Below are 8,797 nucleotides of genomic sequence, written 5' to 3'. Positions count from 1 at the left end.
AAAGCCAGTGGAGGTGGTGGCGGAAAGAGCTTTAGAGTTGACATATGATGATGAAAAAGACATGCACATGGTGCATGAACTGCTCAGCAAGATAAAAGAAAGGTCCAAGGCAAAGGAAGTAGAGATTGAGACAGCCAAACAAAGGGAAGCGGAGTTGCAGAGAAAATTAGAGAATGCTATGACTGAATCTGAAAGTCATAAAGCATCACTCTATGATGCGTAAAACGAGAGAGACGGCTTGATACTCCAGCTAGCCGAGGCTTCAAGAGAAGTAACAAGTGCACAGGAAGCAAGGGAGCGGATAGAGGATGAGTTGGAGGCAGCCAAGGATGAGCTCATTGAGCTAAGGGAGAGAGTCGAGCTCCAAGAAAGAACAATCACTAGACTCAGGACTACCCCTAGAGCTAGCAGAGCAGGAACCGAACAAGAGGGAGCTATCATACCAGCTTTGGAAGACCAGGTCCGAAGCTTACAAAGAGAGCTGAGATTAGACCAAGTGCAAAGGTTGCACATTGTGGAGGGATCATTGGCCGCAGAGGAGAGGCTCACATTAGAAAATCAAACACTACGGACAGAGAATGAGGCCCTCCGCAAACAGCTCCAAGATCTACAAGAGCAACAAAGACGAGAGACAGAGACACCACAAGAAGAATCAGGTGGAGCAGCCATAGAGCTACCAAAAACTGGAGAGGCAACCACAATTGAAGATCCAGCCCCAGCTCAAGAGGTGGCCTCGACTTCAGGAATCTCTGAAGAAGAAGAACAAAGGCTCCATGACCAAATAGAAAAGTCAGCAGAGGAGAGTGCCAAGGCGGAAATGGAATGGGAGAGGAGACTCCTAATCTCCATTAGACTTCAGGGACTAGACACAAAAGTGCTCCATGAACAGTGGATGCAACCCAGCCTGCCTTTCCCTTTGATGAAATTTGAAGTGCTAAAGACGAAAAAGAGAATAGAGGAGGAGCAGTATGTCGCTCTTTACGAAGGCGACATCACAAAGGAGGAACAATCAAAGAAGATAGTAGATTCACAACCTAGATGGAGGAAAGGTTGGCTGAATAAATACCCAGCCTACCTCATCTACTTGGTGGAGGCACCAAAGGAGATTCGGGAGGATGCAACCTTCTGCCCGGTGCCAAGAGTCAGAAACTGGAAAGAGCATGGCAGGATTGCAGAAAAGAAGCCAAATTGGCTTAATTATCCCAGGATGCCAGGACCAAAGGCAGGAGAGAGAATAGGTAAAGCCTACATGGTGAAAACCCTAACGGGCACCATCAAGCTCTTTACTGGCTCTCCTGACCTTTCATGTCAGATGCTCAAGAAAATCTGTAGGACTCTCAAAGCTTGCATTGAAGTGTTCGCGCCAGATAAAGCCACGACCTCGAGTCTACTATCGACGGCCGACACAGTGACTGATATGATGTACAATCTTTCATTGCAGCCTTCTCCAAAAGTGTTACACCTCCTATACCAAAGGATTATGTTTTTGCCTAGCTTCCACATGCAAACATTCGAAGAAGCTTTCTACACCGGCTTTTTCACCCACGAAAGCAAAATATTCGGCCCAACCTTGACCATCGGCAACCTACGATACGAATCACATTTGCAGATGCTCAAGACGACGGGACTTTATTGACCAAGCATAAAAGTCATGTCAGGGACGACATGAACGCGGAGGGGGGGAGTGTTGAGCCAGTAGAGGATCACACCCACATTTTTGCTCACACTCATCATTTTGTAACCATTGATTGTAATAAATGTCTTTCCGACATTAATTTTGATTTGAGCCATTCATTAAGTAACGGGACTCAATTGAGTTTCCAGCTTGTAATCCCGAAGTAATTTCACTTGCTGATGTAATTAGTTAGAGATGTTCTCACCTCCAAGGCTGAGGTATATAAGCCAAAGTTTTTGTAACCTAAAGGATTCAGATTATTAATCAAAGTGAGTTTTTGAGCGCCGTGACTGTGTCTGAGAGAGAGAGAGAGAGAGAGAGAGAGAGAGAGAGAGAGAGAGAGAGAGAGAGAGAGAGAGAGAGAGAGAGAGTCTTATCTACTTGCTACGCGAGCTACGGAGCCGCCATTGGAGAAGCGACACCGCCATTGTGTTAGCAACGGTGAGAGCTACGCACAGATACCAAGAGTGCACGCTATCGGCTTCTATGTGTGGTAAGTTCCTACGAGCTTCGGTGTGAGTTTTCTTCCAACTCATGTGTCGGAATTGAGCGTGCAGCATATCTATAGAACCACAACGAGTAGAGCTACACATTAGTACCATCGGTGTCAAGTTTCAGTCACCTGTATATTTCGGCCTGTCTTCATACGCGTTTATCGCACGGAGTGGTTATAGGTTGATTTTGCAGTTCAAGTCTTTAGGGTGTTGTTCTTACCTAGTGTATAGACTTCCCCTTGAGTTTGAGATCGATTCAATGATTCTAGATCTTGTTTCGTATAGCATTCGTTCGTAGTACGGATTTCAGTCACTTGCGTATTTTAGAACTTAGATTTGATTTCCTTAGTAGTGATTGTCATTAGAAGGTCGAGTAGGTGATTTGACACCCACCTAGTTGTTTCCATGCGCCTGCGGGTCAAGCTCCGTCCTCGTCTGACAAATTCTGTTGTTGGTTGAGTTCTCGCTATTTAGCTTCCGCTAGCGGCGTAACCGCCTTAACAGTCGCACACTCCCAAATAGTGCAGGCTTGAGGCCATCCAATGATTGAAATTTGAAATCATACCTTGTAATTTGAAAACGTGTCTATACTTTGCAATAATATAGTTTTGTCTTGTCTCATGTCCATGGATTTGAAATTTCATGCTATTTTATTACATTGTTGTTGTCAAATTGATGAGAGAGATGTGAATTTTAAAATTGTGTGAACGTTACCATTGATTGTAGTTTTTTAATCAATGTGTATCTATTTTTTCGATCTAATTATTTATCGTCGTGTGATTCGACAGGAAATGGCAGCCCCATATGCTCCTCCCAATGTCGACAGTGAGCTCGATCACGAAGAGTCTCAACGCATCCTCAGAGAGGAGAGCATGCGTTACGAGGCTCAAGACCTTTCTGCATTCTTTGTTGAGGCCGTGGAGCCCGAAGGTTTGGAGGGCGAACCAATGAAATTGGAAGACGCACGCAAGTGTTGTCCCTCTTTTTTTATGAAAGATGTACTGTTCAGGAGGTCAGGTCGTGCCAAGGCAACGACACCATTGAAAATCTCATATTTGCAACACAAAGGGCTCGCGTGTGTGTTGCTCCTACGCTTCATCCAAAAGGAGTGTAGTCTACCTAACAATAGTCAAGTTGCCATGTACTTCATCCAGCAAGTCTTCGTGCAAGATATAATGAAGAAGCGCGTCCTTTGGACAGACCGTCCTTTCAATGTTGGTGTCTGACTTGGAAGAGCTAAAAAAAGGGCACAAGCGCGTCGTGGGGAGGCAAATCCACCTGCACAAATGAGGCCAGTTGTGCTCCTACCAGATGAGCATGAACAAATTGTTAATATTGTGTCTCAAGGGGCTACACTAGCCAGCCAAGGAGAGAGCATTTTCTCTCTACAAGAGAAGTTGGCAGCCAAAGAAGAAGAAGTAGGTGTTTTAAAGAAAAAACTTGCCAGATACGAAGCGTGGTACGGTCCTCTCTCTCCCTTGCTTGAGGAGGCAGGACCAAGTCACGGAGGCAGATATTCAAGATACAGTGGATATACTTGAGGCAACATTGAACGCAGATCTTGGAGAAGCGGTGGATATCATACTTTCTTAAAGACATTGTAGACTGTAGTTGAAAATTTTAATGGCAATTTATCCCGTCCTTTTTTGAGACAGAGAGATACATTATCATGAAAAGATGTTTACATTTTGCAATCTATCACATTGAAGGTCCACAATCTTCTTGATCTACACTCACTTCTTCTATGTTGACAGATGACGCACCTGTCATACCTTGTTGTCTCTTAGGAAGAAGTCCTGCCTGTTTGCATTTCTTTACATACCCTGTAAAATGGACCCATATGTCGTTAGGTGGTGCTCCACATTATTTCACATTGGGATTGGTGCCGAATAAATAGTCTTTGACGCGAGTTGCATTGCGTGGCACGTTATGCCCACAATGTTTGCATTCCAAAAACGAAACTGTCTTGCCTCTCTCTTTTTCCTCCACATACGACCACTCTTTTCCTCGCACCATGCTTTCTGAATTCAAACACCATAATAGCGCAATGAGAAATATAAAAGGTTATAGATATGATTTTCTAAATTAAAATGATGAATGAATAGTGTTAAGATAATGGTTTAGGGAAGATCACCAATGGATATATCATTCTTGGCTACTAGGTGGTAAAGAGTGTTTGCTCAAGACAACCTAAATGAGCGATGGAGTCCTCTCACATTGCACTATCTATGTCTCTTGGAGGTAGGAGCTCGATAACATCCTTGGGAATTCTATAGGTAATCCACCATATTCACTTAGAGGTAAGAGCATAAGCTCAATAACAACCAAGTGAATCCTACTTCATACCTTACACCTCACTTGGAAGTAAGAGAATCATCTCATAAGAACCAAGAGGCACTAAGTGGACCTATTCTATGCAACCAAGTGAATCCTACTTCATACCTTAAACCTCACTTGGAAGTAAGAGAATCATCTCATAAGAACCAAGAGGCACTAAGTGGACCTATTCTATGTCTATATGGAGGTAAGGACATTTGTTCATGACAACCAAAAGACCCTACATTTATGTGTATATGTTCCAAAATGTATGAACTAACACTATTATTTGTGCACATATTATAGCTATGATAGATTTTAACCATATTCAAATATCACTTTTAGTATCTATTCTAAAACAAATAGAACTAAGATATAGCTTCTAATGCTTAGAATTGTACATTTGCACTATAGCTAGAAAAGTAGCCTCTAATGCGTACAATTATTTATTTATCTATTCTTAAACAAATAGAGCTAAAAGTATAGTCTCTATTGTTTAAAATAATTTATTTAAACTTAGCACTAGAGTTAAAAAATAACTTCTATTGTTAAGAATTATAGATGATTCAAATCTATATAATTAGTTTATTTTTTATGTATAAAACATTTTTTAAAAAAAATTCTTAAAAAAATTTAAGTTGACAACTCAACCTTTCTATGTCGGAGGTAACCTGACACTTTGATGAAGGGAATTGTAGCTAAAACACGCAAATTTGGCCTTTATATACTACTACCATATCAATCAAAAACATATAGATCGATTTAGCCTATCAATCGATATGTATCAATAAAATTTTGTCTTCATGGCAGAGAATGGGCTCCGGCTGCAGCACCGCTTCTTAGTCCTCAATCTCCAGTGGGTCTTCAATAGTTGGTTCTTGAGGTGGCTCTCCTTTGTAAGGCTTTAGTAGGCTCACATGGAAAGCATTGTGTATGAGCCAATGACTAGGCAACTTGAGTTGATAGGCCATCTCATTGATTGGTCTAAGAATCTGGAAGGGACCATAGTACCTTTTTGCTAATTTAACATAGTACTTTTGGTGTCCCGTAGGATTCTTGCCCGTCGTGTGCCTTAATCGAGCCTTGGGAAATTTAAGCAAGACCCAATCATTTTCGTTAAATGCTTGGACTCTTTTCTGCTTATCAGCATCAACTTTTTGTCTTTGCTGTGAGATAGAGATAGCATTCTTTATCTTTTGGAAATATTCTTGTAGGTCTTGGCTATACTCATCTACAACGAAGATCTTCCCATGTACCTTAAGTAGCAGTGGATTTTGGATCTTCCCTCAATTACCTCGAAAGGTGCTTTTTCGGTGGAGGTATGTATAGTGTTATTGTAGGCATATTCCTCTAATGGTAAGTACTTCTCCCATTGGGACGTTTGATCTACTTCCGTTACGTAGGCTTTTAGTAGATCAAGAGTTTTAGGTTAGCTATTTCACTTTGGCCATCCGTTTGCGGGTGATAGGTCAAAGAGAAGTTTAGTCTTGTCCCTAAACTTTCAAAGAGTCCCTTCGAGAAGTTACTAGTCATTTTAGGATCTCTATCCAACACTATGGACATTGGCAAGCCATGGTACTGGAAGATTTGTGATATGAAGAGGGTTGTCATTTGATGGGCTTTGATAGTCTTTTTGACAGGTATTAAATGAGCTAGTTTGTTGAGCCTACCTACTCCATGGATATGCTCTCCCATGGTGAATTAGGGATTCACAAAGGTTGAAGCAATCCAGGTTGCTTGCCTCTATCAAACTTCATCTTTTGGCATACCACACATTTAGAAACATACTCTTGTATTTTTGCTTTCATGGAAGGCCAATAGAAATATTTTCTATCCCTTTTAGGGTAGATTGAATCCCTTTATGCTCCGCATAAGGAGGAGCATGAGATTCATACATTACTTTCTCACGTATTGAGTTAATAATGCATAGTCTATTGCCATAGAGAAGATAACCATCTTGTAAGGTAAATGGTTCCTCTTTCTTCCCTAGTACAAGGGCTGAATCACATCTCTAAAATCAGGATCAATAGCATACTCATCTATCATAGAAGATAGATCATTGTGAGTTGCTATGGAAACCGCATTCACTCTCGGCCGTCTTGAGAGTGCATCGGCTACTTGATTATGCTTGCTAGCAATGTGAGCAATATGATAATGAAATTGCAAAAGGAAATTTTCCCACCTCATTTTTTTGTCGGAGAGCTTGGTCTGCGTCATGAAGTACTTAAGGCTTTGGTGATCTATCCCCGCATAATGAAAGGAGTCCCCAATAAATAGTTCTTCCAAGAGTCTAAGGCATGTAGAACTATGAGGATTCCCTTTTCATATATGCCTAGAGCTTGCTCAACAAGGTCGAGCCTTTGATTTTCATAGGCTATGGCGTGCCCTTCTTGGAGAAAAACAGCTCCAAGGCAATCACCACAAGCGTCACATTGGACCTCAAATGGCTTTGAGAGATCCGACAGTGTAAGCACAGGTTGAGAGATAAGCTTTTCTTTAAGCTATTTGAAAGCATTGTTCTCCTTGGCAGACCATGTATACCTAACGTTTTTCTTTGTTAGGTCATGTAATGGTCCCTCGGTATCCACATTTTAGGTCAATCCTACTGAAGTAGGTTGACCCTTGCAGCTTATCAAATAGGTCTTCTACCCATGGAACGGGAAACCTATTTTTGATAGTGATCCTATTTAGTGCTCTATAGTCAACACACATACGATATGTGTCATCTTTCTTTTGCACTAATAACATGGGTGAACAAAATGGAGATGAGCTAGGCTTAACCATGCCCTTCTCAACTACTTGCCGCATAATCTCTTCTTATTGAGCTTGAGAAACTCTATAAGGAGGTTTATTAGGCGGTGAACTTCCTGGAAGAAGTTCAATTGCATGGTCAGCATGGCCTCGTTTAGGAGGTAGTTCACAAGGGAACATCTTGAAATCCCTTGAGAAAATTGGATAACTCTAATTCCTTGTGATTGTTTATATTTTCTTTTGCTAAAGCATTAGGTTCATTTGAGAATCTTTAACAAAAATCATGTACACGGAAATAGAGCTCTTTATTTACTTATTGAAAGCTTGTGTATGTACGATGGGTGTGGTGTTACCCAACTCCTTAGCATCTATGTACATATCTTTTTCCCTGAACCTAAAGTAGATTTGCCTTTTAGGAAATTTGACATTGGCAGCCATGTGATCAAACCATGGTGCCCCTACGATTACATCCTCGTGCTTGAGAGGAGAGATAAAGAAGTCCTTCTTGTCCACATAGCTTTGGACATGGAGCCTCGATTTCCCAATTAAGGGAGTGACTGAGGCTTCTTGCCCCTTGAAAGCACCATCGGTGGGTAGGACATCTCCCAATATCATAGGCTTGGATGCCTACCTTGGTGGTCAACTCGGTGGATATGAAATCGTGAGTAGAACCAGGGTCAAAGAGAATATAAGCATCATGTTCTCTTACCTTTCCCCAAGCATGGCATAGAGGAGATCCTTTGTGGTGAGCATCCTCTTCTTGGATGTCGACCAAGGTAGCTCGACGAGGCTCATTTTGCGTATCCTTGTGGGGGCAAGCACGATAGGCATGCCCTTGCTCCCCGCACTTGAAACAACGATTATCTTTACGATAACGCTCAAGCTCTTTAGGAGAGAGTTTATTTTTGCCTTTATAAACTCCCTTCTCCTTGGGCTCGTTATTACAGTCCTTGTTCTCCGTGGGCTTAAGATTTCTCTTAGCTCCGTGTTGAAAATTAACTCGTGAAGCCACCATGGTATGGTGTATGACCGCAGATATTGTGTGTGGCCTTTGGGAGTTAACATACTCCGCCATATCTTCTATTAGACCCGCACAAAATTGTTGTTTTTTCTCTCCAAAATCCATCTTTTTGAAGACGGTGGCTTTGAGATGTAAGTCCCAAAACTTGTCTACATATTTGTGGATAGATTCGTAGGGAGAGAGCTTCAAGATTCCCCATTCGGTGAGTACTTCGTCTTTGGCGTTGGTAGCCAAAAACTGCTTCATGATGGAAACTCTTAAAGATTTCCATGTTCGTGAAGCTTCACCGTTTGCCCGTAGGCTAGACCACCATTGCCTGGCGGACTTTTGAAAATGCATAGCTACATGGCGTAGCTTAGAGGACTCCGTGAAGCCCTCATCTCCAAACGTCGCATCAAATTATTGGATGAAGGCCAAGACTTTGTCAGTAGCACCAAAGGTGCCATCATAGGTAAGGAAAGAGATGTTCTTCCCCCCCTCTTTGAACTTTTTGAGCTTGGATGACCTCTTCCACGCGGCATAGGATTTCCTATGGCTTCT

Source organism: Adiantum capillus-veneris, chromosome 26, assembly GCF_014529385.1.
Source record: "Adiantum capillus-veneris isolate H3 chromosome 26, ASM1452938v2, whole genome shotgun sequence".
In the NCBI taxonomy this organism is placed as follows: Eukaryota; Viridiplantae; Streptophyta; class Polypodiopsida; order Polypodiales; family Pteridaceae; genus Adiantum; species Adiantum capillus-veneris.
The sequence above is the reverse complement of the archived record's forward strand: the minus strand, read 5'-3'. Positions refer to the sequence as shown.